Source organism: Oncorhynchus tshawytscha, linkage group LG06 (genome assembly GCF_018296145.1).
Source record: "Oncorhynchus tshawytscha isolate Ot180627B linkage group LG06, Otsh_v2.0, whole genome shotgun sequence".
NCBI lineage: Eukaryota > Metazoa > Chordata > Actinopteri > Salmoniformes > Salmonidae > Oncorhynchus > Oncorhynchus tshawytscha.
Genome location: NC_056434.1, coordinates 22,187,544 through 22,193,578, shown reverse-complemented (window position 1 = coordinate 22,193,578; position 6,035 = coordinate 22,187,544). Strand labels below are relative to the sequence as shown.

At 39.5% G+C, this 6,035-nt stretch overlaps 1 protein-coding gene across 1 annotated transcript in view; it reads left to right on the top strand.

The window, feature by feature from the left end:
- The first annotated feature begins 4,204 nt into the window (after window positions 1-4,204).
- Window positions 4,205-6,035, top strand: part of LOC112252248 (synaptic vesicle glycoprotein 2B) — a 44,646-nt gene continuing 42,815 nt past the window's right edge. The window contains exon 1 of the mRNA XM_024423321.2: window positions 4,205-4,404. The gene's annotated coding sequence lies outside the window, so the exon portion shown is untranslated. The remainder of the gene's footprint in view (window positions 4,405-6,035) is intronic.

Genomic DNA, 6,035 nt, shown 5'->3' with positions numbered 1-6,035 from the left:
TGTGCCTGTACCTTTCAAGGCCTACCTTCAAACTCAGTGCATCTTTGCTTGACATCATGGGAAAATCAAAAGAAATCAGCCAAGACCTCAGAAAAAAAATTGTAGACCTCCATTTGTCTGGTTCATCCTTGGGAGCAATTTCCAAATGCCTGAAGATACCACGTTCATCTGTACAATCAATAGCACGCAAGTATAAACGCCATGGGACCACGCAGCCGTCATTACTGCTCAGGAAGGAGACACATTCTGACTCCTAGAAAATAACGTACTTTGGTGGGAAAAGTGCAAATCAATCCCAGAACAACAGCAAAGTACCTTGTGAAGATGCTGGAGGCAACAGGTACAAAAGTATCTATATCCACAGTAAAACGAGTCCTATATCGACATACCTGAAAGGCCGCTCAGCAAGGAAGAAGCCACTGCTCCAAAACTGCCATAAAAAAAACAGACTACGGTTTGCAACTGCACATGGGGACAAAGATTGTACTTTTTGGAGAAATGTCCTCTGGTCTGATGAAAGAAAAATAGAACTGTTTGGCAATAATGGCCATCATTATGTTTGGAGGAAAATGGGGGAGGCTTGCAATCCGAAGAACACCATTCCAACCGTGAAGCTCGGGGGTGGCAGCATCATGCTGTGGGGGTGCTTTGCTGCAGGAGGGGCTGGTGCACTTCACAAAATAGATGGCATCATGAGGCAGTAAAATTATGTGGATATATTGAAGCAACATCTCAAGACATCAGTCAGGAAGTTAAAGCTTGGTCACAAATGGGTCTTCCAAATGGACAATGATCCCAAGCATACTTCCAAAGTTGTGGCAAAATGGCTTAAAACTTCTTAAGGCTAGGGGGTGGTATTTTCACATCTGGATGAATAGCGTGCCCAAAGTAAACTGCCTGCTACTCAGGCCCAGAAGCTAGGATATGCATATTATTAGTAGATTTCGATAGAAAACACACTAAAGTTGTTTTTTTAAATTGAAGGATGTCTTTGAGTATAACATAACTTATTTGGCAGGCGAAACCCAGAGGACAAACCATCCAGGATTTTTATTTTGGAGGTAACTCTCTTTTCAATGGGTTGTCATTGGGAATCTAGAATTCTAAGGCAGTTGCTTGTAGTTTCTATCGCTTCCACTGGATGTCAACAGTCGTTAGAAATTGCTTGATGTTTTTCCTTTGTGTAATGAAGAAGTAGGGCTGTCCAGAATGAGGATCGAGTGAAGTGTACTGTTTGATAGAGGCAAGTGACCTGAAAAGCACGCTCCACTTTGTTTTCCTCCGGTATTGAACGCAGTTTATGCCGTCTTAAATTTGTATCGATTATTTTCATTAAAAAATATCTAAAGTTGTATTATGAAAGTTGTTTGAAATGTTTGGACAAAGATTACAGGTATGATTTTTTGTAGTCATGTTGCGCCAGTTGGAACCGGTGTTTTTCTGGATCAAAAGCGCCAAATAAATGGACATTTTGGATATATAACAACGGAATTAATCGAACAAAAGGACCATTTGTGATGTTTATGGGACATATTGGAGTGCCATCAGAAGAAACTCTTCAAAGGTAAGGCATGAATTATGTCTTTATTTCTGAGTTTTGTGTCGCGCCTGGCGGGTTGAATTATGATTGTCTGTCTTTGTTTGATGGGGTGCTGTCCTCAGATAATAGCATGGTTTGCTTTCACCGTAAAGCCTTTTTGAAATCTGACACGTTGGCTGGATTAACAACAAGTGTAGCTTTAACTTGGTATATTGCATGTGTGATTTCATGAACGTTTCATATTTATAGTAATTTAATTTGAATTTGGCGCTCTGCCATTTCACTGGATGTTGTCAAATCGATCCCGCCAAAGGGATTTGATCCATAAGAAGTTTTTAAGGACAACAAAGTCAAGGTATTGGAGTGGCCATCACAAATCCCTGACTTCAATGCTATAGAGCAATTGTGGCAAGGAGGCCTACAAACCTGACTCAGTTATACCAGCTCTGTCAGGAGGAATGAGACAACATTCACCCAATGTATTGTGGGAAGCTTGTGGAAGGCTACCCACAACGTTTGACCCAAGTTAAACAATTAAAGGAAATGCTAACAAATACTAATTGAGTGTATGTAAACTTCTGACCCACTAGGAATGTGATGAAAGAAATAAAAGCTGAAATAAATCATTCTCTCTACCATTATTCTGAAATTTCACATTCTTACAATAAAGTAGTGATCCTAACTGACCTAAAACAGGGAATTTTTACTAGGATTAAATGTCAGGAATTGTGTGAAAAACTGAGTATAAATATATTTGATTAAGGTGTATGTAAACTTCCGACTTCAACTGTAAGCAGAATTCAATATAACGTAACAATCCGTATTATCAGCATATTCAACAGCATTTAAAAAATATAAATGTTATTTTGTTATTTTGTTATTTTGTGATCAAGCCATCAATGTTTTGTGATTATTTGTGTCGTAAAAAAGTTAGCTAATGGGTTACAATTAGCATGTTTGACATTTCAGTGGAAATACTACTACTATCAGCTTTTTGATAAGTGGTTTAGCAAAGAAATACATCCTGTATTATCGGCATATTGTCCCCAGTTATTGGCCACCTTACTATTTTGGTCAATTACAATATATATATCCGTTTCATTTTGTTCAAAAAGAGACACCGACCTCGTATGCGAAGTGTTTACTAGATAGTTGACTAGCCGTCCAGTAAAATGTATATATTTTTTAAACGGACCTGTCAACTTTTCAATTCGTAGCCCAGTCCGATGTTAGGGGAAAATTTGCTAATTTCAATGCAAGAACCCAAATGACGCCCCTGCGTATAGCTACATATCAGTATGTTTCACCATAGAAATAGATACCTATAATAGACTTTCTTGGTAGCCTACTGGTTTTCGTGGTTATAAATGGAATTGTACGAATTGGAAATGTGTTTATGGTAGGCTGGTTTTGCTTAATTGATTATGTGGGTTGAATTTGATCCACAGAAGTGTATCGTGTCGTATTACAACTCATGATTTCCATGTTTGAAGCGACCTATAGGTCTATTTATTTGACAGGACAGCTGTGGATGGCTGCATCTCACTGTAGTAGGCTGTAGGGTATGTTTTGTTTATTTGGATCTCCATTCACCTTTTGTTTACCATGTTGGTTTACTATTAATGTAAAATATAAATTGTGTCATGCCTTTATTGATCTGATATTTTGTTTTCTAGGCCTACTTGGTACCTCTGTTTTGTTCTGTTTACATTCATTCGTTTGCATTTGCAGTTGTCGGTATTCTAAGCCAAACTGCTATTCAGTGTTTTTGTTTGCATGCATGAACAAATAGGCTACTACTTTCAACATTTAAATTGCATTACTTTGGTAAGACAGCAGTGTGTATGGCTGCATTCACATAGGGTAATTCACCTATTACAAACAGTCTATCTTGTAGCCTATATTCATTACCAAAATGGCCTTGCTTTCGTGTGTAGGGCGCTGTCCATTGTGCTGATACAGCGCAGCGGAGAAAGGCTACAGATTCCTTGGCAATCTGTCACTTCTGTCACTTCAAAAGCACTCAAAAGCATTTCGCTAAACCCGCAATAATATCTGCTAACGTGTATGTGACCAATAAAATTTGAATTTGATTTGATATATAAATTCTTTAGCATGGTGGTTGTGGTGGTGGTGGTGGTGGTGCTGGTGGTGGTGCTGGTGTGTGATGTGGAATGCCCATCCACGCTGCATACAATATGAAGGATGACTGCTGCTAGCTGTACTCTGCAATAATGTATGACAGACGCCAGCCTAACCCTGCAGCAGCCAGTGTGTAATGTCACGTTGATATTGATACATTATTTAGCTGTGAACTGCATGCAATCAGAGACCCTGGGTTTCTGGAGGCGGTGATACAACAAATACAGTATATAATATAAATGCATTTTTTTGTTGAAAATATAAGTGTGCCGTTCTTAATTTGATTATGTTTGTTCCCATAGAGAGTGTACTTTTCCTGTAGGATACCTGGCTCTACCTGCCATTCAGGTACATACAACCCTTGTTACAGTATGAGCAGTCAGTCAAGAGTTAGATGCAGGCTGGCAGTAGGTCTATGGTCTGATCCAGCCAGTGGATAGTGCTGACTGGGCAGGATTCTGGTTGTGAGTGGGTGTTACAGGGATATATATGGAGGGGGTCTGCTCTGCACTCCTCCACTCATGGGGAAAGGCCTCCACTATCTGATTAGCATTCAGCTAGTGCCCAGACTGCATCAAGAAACTCCGCTGCTCTAAAACTCCACACTCCTTCCTCCCTCCCTTTCACCTCTCTCGCTCTCTCTGCATCATTCTGCTGGACCGGGAGGACCCTCCAATACAAAGTGAATGCCGTGCAGGGGTCTTCCAATCTCAGGGATGAAGGTAAACAACATTCCATATTCTCTTGCTTTTACTAAAAATAAACAGCACTCAACTTGGCTGAACTCAGAGATTATTGTAGTTTTTTTTTAAAGTAAATAAATACTTGTTGGGCTGACTGGGTGTACAGTAAGTTCTGCATGATGATTTTACAGAGGTTACTCATTACATAACTGCTGTGGGAATATCAGTGTACTTATGGAAAACATACTGCAGCATAATCTGATGTCTTTGAAGCATTCCCTCTTGACTCATTACTCTATTATCACTACTGATTACAATTCTGACTCCGTAGAAAGATCAATCGATAAATTGATACATGAACAGGTTATCATATACAATTTGAATTTATTGTTGGTTTTTACTGTAAGGCAGACTTTATAATGTTGCATAAAGACAGCGCTGTTGCAGTTGGTCAGGAGATTTGCTTGCCCAGTCCCAGGGTGGGGATTCACCTGTAGCTTATTGCAACTTTGATTTGCTAATATTCTCCATTTGTATTCTAATTCTATTTGTGAATATACCGATTTTTATCTTTCAGTCTGGAAGAACTCTGGGTTTTGTTGTGGTGTTGGTTGTGCTCTGATGCAGTAGGGTTGGGGTTGCAGCATCACTGCATTTCATGAAGATTGATCACATTGTTTATTTGAATACCCTTCGTAACATTAACATCCCATGATTGTGAAAATGGTTAGATAAAAATGGAGTGAAATGTCCTCATGTTTCTCGAAACATAATGAGATGGGCTACCTGAAAGGATAAAGAGTATTGAGAGAACTGATATAGCCTTGAGACAGGTACTGATGTTTCTGATTCAAGCCTTCATTTCCTCAGTGCATCCAGCAATGTCCCAGTTATTCAAAGGAAAATGTATGAGAACACATTATTCCATCCACAGTCCACTATCCTAACAAAGGCTGTGGATTGATGGGTATCACTTGGATGTACAAAACTAATACAAATAGAAAATCTATTGATTCTCAAGCCGTTTGTTTTGCTGGAGTTAATTGGGAGGTGAGTTATCCACTTATCCCAAACGATTCATGAAAACAAACATTGTTTGTTGCACGTAATATCTGAGCAGGGGAACACAACCCTTCTGGGCATAACGTGAAGCGGCAGGGCATTAAAGCATCTAACGACCCACTTAGCTTTTCTACAAGTGGTCTGAGGCAGTTGGTAAATATCGAAAGGCTTCAAGTGCAATTTTAGTAACAATGGTTTTAGGAAACAGATTTAACGATGCACCTACAAAGGTTCAAAAGATAAACTTAGCCTTAAGATGCTTTTGTGAAACCGGTCCAGATATTTAGCCAATTATTGGGCAAAATATAGGAATTGGGCTGCCTGTGTCAACGCAGCCTCAGTACCAGGAAATTAATCATAGAAATGAGGTCTGAGGGCTAAGATGGGAACACAGAGGCCATTGACACTACAGGGGAGCTAACGGAAATATGTAGTCCAGCGTTATCATCGTTTCAATTCAGCTCACACACACCCAAAAATAATTATAGGGATTACCAATCAACAGGTCAAGAGCTGCTGGAGCTGGTGTTACATCCCTACATCCCATTTGTGATGAAGGGCTATGCTCTCAGGATATTTGAATACACCAGACATATAACAGTTCATAT